Source organism: Salvelinus sp. IW2-2015, unplaced genomic scaffold (assembly GCF_002910315.2).
Source record: "Salvelinus sp. IW2-2015 unplaced genomic scaffold, ASM291031v2 Un_scaffold2269, whole genome shotgun sequence".
NCBI lineage: Eukaryota > Metazoa > Chordata > Actinopteri > Salmoniformes > Salmonidae > Salvelinus > Salvelinus sp. IW2-2015.
The window spans coordinates 161,675-172,546 of NW_019943596.1; positions in this window are offsets into that span (position 1 = coordinate 161,675).

Here is a 10,872-nt window from a genome sequence, read left to right on the forward strand (position 1 = left end):
AATACAGCCTATACAGTGAGATTGCAATCTACTACAGTGAGATTCAGCCTAACTACAGTGAGATCAGCCTACTGTCAGTGAGATGCAGCCACTACAAGTGAGATGCAGCCTACTACAGTGAGATTACAGCCTACTACAGTGAGATGCAGCCTACTAAACAGTGAGATCAGCCTACTACAGTGAGATACAGCCACTACAGTGAGAATGCAGCTACTACAGTGAGATAACAACTACCTCCTACAGTGAGATGCAGCCTACAGCCTACTACAGTGAGATGCAGCCTACTACAGTGAGATACAGCCTACTACAGTGAGATACAGCATTACTAACAGTGAGATACAGCCTACTACAGTGAGATGCAGTTACTACAGTGAGATACAGTTCCTCCTACAAGTGAGATGCAGCCTACAGCCTACTACAGTGAGATACAGCCTACTACAGTGAGATACAGCCTACTACAGTGAGATACAGTCTACTACAGTGAGATGCGCAGCCTACTACCAGTGAGATGAACAGCCTACTACAGTGAGATGGCAGCCTACTACAGTGAGATGCAGTCTACTACAGTAGAGAATGCAGTGAGATACAGCCTACTACAGTGAGATGGCAGCCTACTACAGTGAGATGCAGTCTACTAACAGTGAGATGCAGTGAGTACAGCCTACTAAGTGAGATGCACCTACTACAGTGAGATGCAGCTACTACAGTGAGATGCATGAATACAGCCTACTACAGTGAGATGGCAGCCTACTACAGTGAGATGCAGTCTACTACAGTGAGATGCAGTGAGATACATCCTACTACAGTGAGATGCAGCCTACTACAAGTGAGATGCAGCCTACTAGACAGTGAGAATGCAGTGAGATACAGCTATCTACAGTGAGATGGCAGCCTACTACAGTGAGATGCAGTCTACTACAGTGAGATGCAGTGAGATTACAGCCTACTACAGTGAGATGCGCCTACTACAGGAGATGCAGCCTACTCAGTGAGATGCAGTCTACTACAGTGAGATGCAGTGAGATACAGCCTACTACAGTGAGATGCAGCCTAACTAACAGTGAGATGCAGCTACTCAAGTGAGATGCGTGAGATCAGTCTACTACAGTGAGATGCAGTGAGATACAGCCTACTACAGTGAGATGCAGCGCTACTACAGGAGATGCAGCCTACTACTAGATGCAGGAGTCAGCCACATGCAGTGAGGCATGGCAGCCTACTTACAGTGAGATTGCATGAGTGCTTACTACAGTGAGATGCAGGGACGCCTCTACAGTGAGATGCAGCTACTAGTACCACTACTACAGTCGTCAGATAATTACAGCCTAGCTACAGTGAGCTAGGCGCCTTCTACTACCAGGTGAGATGCAGTTTCCTACGGAGTGATATTGCCAGTGTACTACTGCATCTCGATACTAGCTTACGTCGGAAAGATGTTCGACAGTACCTAATCAGGATAGACCTAAGTGAGATGCAGCCTACTACATGATGATGTGAATACAGCCTATCCTACGAGATGCAGCATACGTGAGGCAGTCCTACTAGTGCAGATCAGTGAGATACAGTCACTACAGTGAGATGGCAATCACTGCTGAGTGGAATACAGCCTACCTACAGTGAGATGCAGCCTACACAGCGCGATGACTATACCTAGTGAGATGGCACTGCCTCTTCACAGTGAGTATCGCCTATCTACAGTGAGATACTGCGTACTATCTAGCATGTAGAATGACAGTGCCGTCTAAGTGAGATGAGCTCCAGTATACAGCGAGTCTAGCCTCTACAGTAGACTCAGTCTATACATCGATGCACTACACAGTGAGATGCAGCCTCTGAGGGCGAGCCTAACTACGTTAGAGTGCAGATACAGCTAATTACTATGTGCATACAGTCACTGACATTGCAGATCAGCACATCTACCGATCAGATGGAGCTAAGCCTACTTACAGTGAAGATAGTCAACAGGCAAGCGTCTACTACAGTGGTACAGTCTGCACGCTGAGATCCTACAGTGCCTGATCAGAGATGCCAGTCTAGTACAGTGGTAGCCTAGTGAACGATCTGAATACGATAGGCACTACTACAGTGGATGCATTATAGTGAGTCAGCTCTCCTACAGGTGAGTGACCTAGCATAGTGAGACTACACCTACTACGTAGGAGTGCAGACTGAGAACAGCCTACTTACAGGGAGTCAGTCTACTCAGTGAAGATGCAGCCTACTACAGTGAGAAGTGGCGCTAAAGTGAGTGCAGACCTACTCAGTGGAGATGTGCAGCCCTAGCTAACAGGTGAGATGCAGTACTACAGAGATGCAGCTAAGCTTCAGCGATAACGATTGTGAGAGCAGCCTGAGCTAATGTGAAGAGTCCACAGTGCAGATGCAGTCTGAGATAGTATAGTAGTGCAGCTCAAGTAGATGCAGCCTACTACAGTCAGTGATGCAGTGAGCAGCTCTACTACAGTTGATGTATGCTACTACGAATGCTATCTTATACATGAGATGCAGTGAGATCAGCTTTATAGTGATCAGCCTACTCAGTGAGATGCTAGCCTAATACTTACACGTGCGTGAGAATAAGCCATCGATGCATGCATACTACTAGTGAGATGCATAGTACTACAGTGAGACAATGTGAGGATACAGGCCTACTTATCAGGTGAGTATCAGTCTCTACTTACATAGAGCAGCTACAGTGAGATGCAGACTATCTACACTAGTGAGGTGAGTGAGATTAACGAGTCCTAACTATCAAGGTTGACGTTGCGCTGTATAAGCTACTACAGTTGAGCCACCATAAGTGGATGCGCTATCATTATCTACTGTGTGCAGCCTGCAGAAGTCCTACTACAGTGAGATGCTACTTACAGTATCAGCTTCTCACAGTGAGATGCAGCTACATGGCCTGCTACTACAGTGCATGATGCATGGTCTATTAATACAGCTGTCTGTGTCTGAATATAAATAGGCCATATGAGTCCGCTTTCAAAACATGAGATCATGCAACTTCGCGTCAATGAGTTAACAACGGTTGTTATTTATGGCCACACATATACTTCTGTGCAACCAAATTACCCCACCACAGCAACCAACTGAGAACACTGGCCTAACCCATGAACAAGTTTCCGATACGCACTGTTCATGGACAACCACAAAGTAGTAGGTTACTGGGAGAACAAGGTAATCTGACATTGTATTAAGGAGTTGAACTCCGGATAGGCATTGTCTTAGTTTTCATAATACAGAGCTAGGATATTCTCTCTACTGGGACCGTTATTTACATGCATCCAATCCAGACTCTCAGAAAAGCTCCCGTATTAGAGTCTGTGAGTGGAGCAGGAGCGAGATTCAAAAGAAATATGCTGATCTCCAGCCTTCTCGCTGGATCGTGCCAGCCTTCTCTCTGGCGATCGCCAAGCTACCTCGCTCCGGCTCAATTTCACTGCAGTGGTGCTCACTTCACGAGCTCATGCCATGCCCGGCCCAGCATGGCATGTCTGTAGCTACTGTGTTGCTGCAGATACCAACTGCTTTAGCTACCTGTCATGGAGTTCACTAAATATTGTCATAAAAGAAACTGATTAAACACACAGGTGCTTTATCAAGTGGACTTAACAAGATGAGGACAATGGCAAGAAGAGGTGTGCGTGAATTGTAGTGTTCGCAACTAAAGAGCAAATCAAGAGGAATCGTGAAAACGAGACTTATACCAAAATAAAAATGATGCTGTACTTAATGACAGTGACACATGCTAAAAGAAAGGAAGGAGGTGTGTAATAACTAAAGAACTAGGGTCCAGAAACGTAACAGTGTGGTAAGATAACTAAGTGTGTCATTGTAGCAAAGTATTTTATAATAACTACAAATCAGATTCTTCTTTAACGTTTCGTTCATGTTTCTTTCTAATTTCTATAACAAATAGGCCATCATTGATTTGGGCCCAATTAGCCTGGCATATTCCCACGTTCAATAGAGCTTTACGTTTTGATTGAGTTTATTTGGCCTAAAAAACCTCTCTTAAAATGATTCAAAAGGCACGAAAAAGTCATTTTTTTGTGTTAAATATGTATTGAATTCTAAGTAAGTCACCATTGGACTCTTGAGCAGGGAAACATGTTCTCTGGAAGGTGATTGCAATCACGTCCTCACATCTGCAGTCTGATGGACGGAATCTGGTTATGGCGGCATGGTGCTGCGACTGGGTTTGATCCCTTAGTTCCAGTGAAGGCGAAATCTTTAAATGCTACAAGCTATACAAATACATTCTAGAACGATGGTGGCGCGATCAGCATGAGCCACACAAGCGCTATTGAGGAATGAGCAAGTATTATGGAAAGAAGGTACCACACTTACTCACAGACATGCCAGCAATACTGATAGTCCAATTTATCCTAATTACACTACTATAATATTATATATACTCACTCCAATAGTGCTAACAAATAAGCGACGTGATAGTACGTTATCCTCACACAGAATAACGAGTTTTAGGTCGAGAATTTGTAAGATCTATCTCACTAATGAATGTCAAAACATATGAGTGATATATGTATAGCACAATATAACCCAGGGAATATGAAATGTAGCTCTCTCTATGATGTAACATAGTGATTAATGTAGCCAATAAGTACCGCCAGCGGTATAATAGATGTATGACTCTACATCTATTGATGTATAATACTATAGTATGAATTAATTCTAGATATATATCATAATTAATGTAACTCATACACACGAGGAAAGTAGAAATGTTATGAACCTAATCACCTACTCTTATTTAGTAATGCTAAAATACATTAATGATGATTATATGTAGCCATAACCCAGGGCGAAAATATGAATAATAGCTAATAACTACTCTCTCATAATTATGACAATATCTAGTAAACATTAAGTGCATTATGATATAAGCACATTCTTACATAAGAGCAGAATAGAATGTTTACAAGTAAATCTACTATTCTATTAATGTATAAATGTTAAATATAACATGCAAGTTATAGTCACCAATTACCATACTACACTAGGGAATAAGACATGCTTGCTACAACACCATCTACACCCTCTATGGATGTAAGACAGTAGGTGATATGAGTAGGCCATAACACAAGGGAAGAGAAGAGATATATGTAATTAAAGCTTCATTCACTCCTTGATGTAAACATATATTAATGTAATTATGTAAGTATTAGTATGTATATTAGTATATAATAACCCAGGGAATAGAATGTAGGCTCCTCATATATATGAGTTGTTGTTAATGTAGTATAATAGTATTGCACATATATATATCACCAGTGGAATATAAAGAAATGATAGACTCTCTCTATATGATAACATTAGTTAGATTTGTAAGGTCTATATTGAGTATAACCCAGGGTAAAAAGAAATGTATAAAGAAACTACTCTCTATTAATTTATAGTATAACATAGTGATATTATGGTAAGCACTAATACTCGGGAAAAGAATGTAGATACTCTCTCTATAGGATGTAACATTAAGTGGTATATGTAGTGCCATAATAAATTCCCAGGAGAATAGAATTAATATAGAACTCTCTTATGATGTAAATAAGGTTATATGTAAAGCCTATAGTACATATATGCTCAGGAATATGAATATGAACTCATCTCTTAGTGAAGTAATAACTTAAGTGATTAATGTAAGCCATAGAGTATAATATAAGTATGTATACTCTAAGTGAAATAGAAGTTAATGAACTCCCGCTTACTATGTATTGATAACTAAGTATAATTATGTAGCCCATACCCAGGAATAGAATGTAAGACTATCACTAATTTGATGGAGTTAATAACAGTAAGTGATATGTAGCTAATAAATGTATAAACCCCCTCCCAGTGAGAAATAGAATGTATGAAATCTCTCATCTAATGAAATGTAAGCACTAGTGATATATTTGCCTATAAGCCATTTAAGGCCCAGGAGCGAATAAAAATTGTAAGGCCTCTCTCTATTGTCACTGGTAACATTAGTAGTTTTTAATGATATTACTCCATTAGCTGTCACCGTCACAGGCTGAATAGAATGTACACCTTCCTCTACTGATGATGTCAGCTACACCATAGCTGACTATCGTAATGCTAGTTACGATTCCCCCAGGAAGTGAGATCAATGAATTTTACGGCCGCCCTACTCATGGTTGACACATGTACCCCATTCCCCCTGACATAGAATGAGTATAACGCATTAGGCGGGGGCGAGAGAGGTGGATCTCGAGACGGACACTAAATGGGGAGACCGCGTGCGAATGGACACTAGTAATCGGAGGTGTGAGAGGGTGGACATCACCAGTGGAGCGCGCGCGAGGGGACATTATGAAATGGGAGAGCGGCTGACTCTCTTAAGGTGATGTAACATAGTGATATGGAGTCGTCACTCAAACATCACGGAGGAATAGGGGATTGACGCGCTCTGGGATATCCAATGACGCATGGGGGAGCGATACATTGGAAATGTTCACACATAACGATATATGTAAAGGGGGTAGACACGAATTCCTCATACCCCCAGGGAATAGAGTAGGCCTCTCTATGATGTAAACATATGAATGTACCATACCAAGGGAATAGAATGTAGAGCTCTCTTCTAATGAGTAACCATAGTGATATGTTAGCCATACCCAGGAATAGAGATGTAATACTCTCTCTATGATGTAAATAGTGATAAGTGCTATACCAGGAATAGAATTAGACTCTCATCTAATGATGTACATAGTGATATGTGCTCTACCAGGGAATAGAATGTAAGCTCTCTTGATGTAACGTAGTTTTTATTTAATTTATTTTATTTTCACCTTAAGTTAACCAGAAACGCCAGTTGAGAACAAGTTTCTCATTTACAACTGCCGACCTGACTAGACAATGCAAAAGCAGTGGCGACACAAAACACAGAGTTACATAAACAAACGAAGTCAATAACACAATAGAAATCTGTGTACAGTGTGTGCAAATGTAGTAACATTAGGGAGCTAAGGCAATAAATAGGCCTAGTAGGTGAAATAATTACAATTTAGAAGCATTAACACTGGGAGTGATAGATGTGCCAGTATATAGTGCAAGTAGAGATTACTGGGGTGCAAAAGGCAAAGGATAAAATACCATAGGGGATGAGGTAGTGGGTTGGGCTATTTACAGATGGGCTTATGGTACAGTAACAGTGATCGGTAATCTTGCTCTGAAGCTGACGCTTTAAAGTTAGAGAGGGAGATATAGGAACTCCAAGCTTCAGAGATTGTTGCAATTCGTTCAGTCATTGGCTGCAGAGAAACTGAAGAAATAAGGCGACCAAAGGAGTGTTTGGCTTGGGAATGACCAGTGAAATATACCTGCTGGAGCGCGTGTTTACAGTGGGTGTTGCTAATGGTGACCAGTGAGCTGAGATAAGGCGGGGCTTTATCTAGAGAAGAACCCTTATAGTGACCTGAGCCAATGGGTTTGGCTGACGAATATGTAAGTGAGGGCGAGGCAAAAACGTGAGCATCAGGTCGCGAAATTCAGAAGGCTTGGGTTAAGTGCGGAAAGACACATTTCAGTTGAAGCATTAAGTTGTAACAAGCTGTCTAGGTATCATTAGGGTTCCTGTATTTGTAATTATATGAAATTTGCTTATGTAAAATGCAGAGACCGTTGAGTGCTTTGACCAAGAGTGACAGGTTGGTGTGAAATGCCAATCGAGCGCTCCTATCAGCACTGAGCGCTCTACACACTAAAAAGGCCGTTGAAAAACCCTAGCTGACTAAGGAAGGTTTCATTAATTGCCATTTCCCATCCTAAGGTTTGTGCTGAAATGATGTCACTGGCTTTCCTTTAATATTTTTGCTCTTCAGCGCAGCAGCTTGGAGCTCGGCAAGCGTCGTCCCTGCTGGGCTTAGGTGGCGCCCGTCTGTGGTTTGATTTCTACACAATCCATAGTGGCAGATGGATAAACAGCTAGTAAGATATTTTTACAGCTAGCTAAGAAGCTAACTAAACTCTGTAGTGGTGGGGGGGGGAGGCAAGTTGATGAAGCTTCTACTGTAATGATCCCGTCCTATAAAATATTACAGACCGGAGGCGTATCCCTCTATTCCACTTGCTACCATGTTATTCCTTTAGTCTAACGTAGCCTACCACGTTATTCCACGTAGCTACCAACGTTATTTCCTTAGCCTACCACGTTAATTCACTTAGCCTAACCACGTTGTTCACGTTAAGCATAACCACGTTATTACAACTAGCCTACCATCGTATTCACTTAGCCTACCACGTTATTCACTTAGCCTACCCGTTATTCATTAGCCAACGTTAATTCACATGCCTACCACGTTATTCCACCTTAGCCTACCACGTTATTCACTGCTAACCAACGTTATCACTAGATACTTCTTAGCCCACGTTATTCAACATTAGCCTACAGTTATTCACATAGCCTACCACGTTATTCACTTACTCCACGTATTCACGTAGCCTACCACGTTATTCACGTAGCCTACCACGTTATTCACGTTAGCCACTACCACGTTTAATTTCACTAGCCTACCACGTTATTCACATAGCCACCAGATTTATTCCACTTAGCCTAACCACGTTATCATGTTAGCCCTACCACGTTATTGCAGCTTAGCCTGCGACGTTATTCATTAAGCCTACAACGTTATTCACGTTAAGCCAATATTATTCACTTAAGCATACCACGTTTATTCCACCTTAGACCTACACTAGATACAGTCTACTACAGTGAGATGCAGTGAGATACAGCCTACTACAGTGAGATGCAGCCTACTACAGTGAGATGCAGCCTACTACAGTGAGATGCAGCCTACTACAGTGAGATGCAGCCTACTACAGTGAGATGCAGGCATAAACAGCTGTCTTGCTGAATAAATAGCCATATAGGTCCGCTTCAAACATAGAAAATCATGCAACTCGCTCATGAGTTCAACAACAGGTTGTTATATGGCACAATATACTTCTGTGCACCAAATTTGACCCCACCCAGCTAACCACTGAAGAAACACTGGCCTACCATGAACAAGTTTCCGATACGCACTGTTCCATGGACAACCACGTAAAGTAGTAGGTTACTGGGAGAACAAGGTATCTGACATTGTATTAAGGAGTTGACTCCGGATAGGCATGTCTTTAGTTTCATATACAGAGCTAGGATATTCTCTCTACTGGGACCGTTTTTACATGCATCCAATCCAGACCTCAGAAAAGCTACCGTATTAGAGTCTGTGAGTGGAGCAGGAGCGAGATTCAAAAAGAAATATGCTGGATCTCCAGCCTTCTCTGCTGGATCGCCAGCCTTCTCTGCTGGATCGCCAGCCTTCTCGCCCGGCTCCAATTTCACTTCAGTGGTGCTCACTTCACGAGCTCATGCCATGCCCGGCCCAGCATGCATCTGTAGTCTACTTGTGTGCTGCTAGAGCCCCTTGCTTTAGCTACTGTCATGGAGTTCACTAAATATTGTCATAAAGAAACTGATTAAACACACAGGTGCTTTATCAAGGTGACTTACAAAGATGAGGACCAATGGCAAGAGAGGTGTGGTGATGTAGTGTTCGCAACTAAAGAATCATTATGGAATCTGAAAACACACTTATCCCAAAAGCATGATGCTGTACTTACTACGTGCACATGCTAAAAGAAAGGAAGGAGGTGTGTAGATAACTAAAGAACTAGGGTCAGAACGTAACAGTGTGTAGATAACTAAGTGTGTCATTGTAGCAAAGTATTTATAAACTACAAATCAGATCTCTTTAACGTTTCGTTCATTTTCGTTCTATTATCTATACAATAGGCCATCATTGATTTTGGCCCAATTAGCCTGGCATATTCCCACGTTCAATAAGCTTTACGTTTTGATTGAGTTATTTGGCCTAAAAACCTCTTAAAATGAATTCAAAGGCACGAAAAAGTCATTTTTTTGTTAAATATGTATTGAATTCTAAGTAAGTCACCATTGGACTCTTGAGCAGTGGAAACATGTTCTCTGGAGTGATGAATCACTCCTCACCATCTGGCAGTCTGATGGACGAATCTGGGTTTGGCGGATGGTCTGGGACTGGGTTTGGATCCCTTAGTTCCAGTGAAGGGAAATCTTAATGCTACAGCATACAAATACATTCTAGACGATTCTGTGCGTCCAACTTTGTGGAAACAGTTTGGAGAAGGTGGCCCTTTCCAGCTTCAGCATGACGATGCCCCCGTGCACAAAGCGAGGTCCACACAGAAACGGTTTGTCGAGATGTAGACTCTCTCTATGATGTAACATAGTGATATGTAGCTATACCCAGGGAATAGAATGTAGACTCTCTCTATGATGTAACATAGTGATATGTACCTCCTCCTTAATGATGTAACATAGTGATATGTAGCCATCCACCCAGGGAATAAGAATGTAGCGCTCTCTCTATGATGTAAAGCATGTGATATGTAGTCCATCCCAGGGAATAGAATGTTAGACTCTCTCTATGTTGACATACGTGATATGTAGCTACCGCCGCCCAGGGAATAGAATGTTAGCTCTCTTCCTATGATGTAACATAGTGATTATGTAGCCATACCCAGGGAATAGAATTGAGCCTTCTTCTATGTACATATGTGATATGTACCATTACCCAGGGAATAAGAATGTAACTCTCTCTATGATGTAACATAGTGATATGTAGCTACCCAGGGAATAGAATGTAGACTCTCTCTATGATGTAACATAGTGATATGTAGACACTCAACCAGGGAATAGAATGTAGGCTCTCTCTATGATGTAACATAGTGATATGTAGCCATACCAGGGAATAGAATGTAGCTCTCTCTATGATGTACATAGTGATATGTAGCCATACCAGGGAATAGAGAATGTAAGACTCT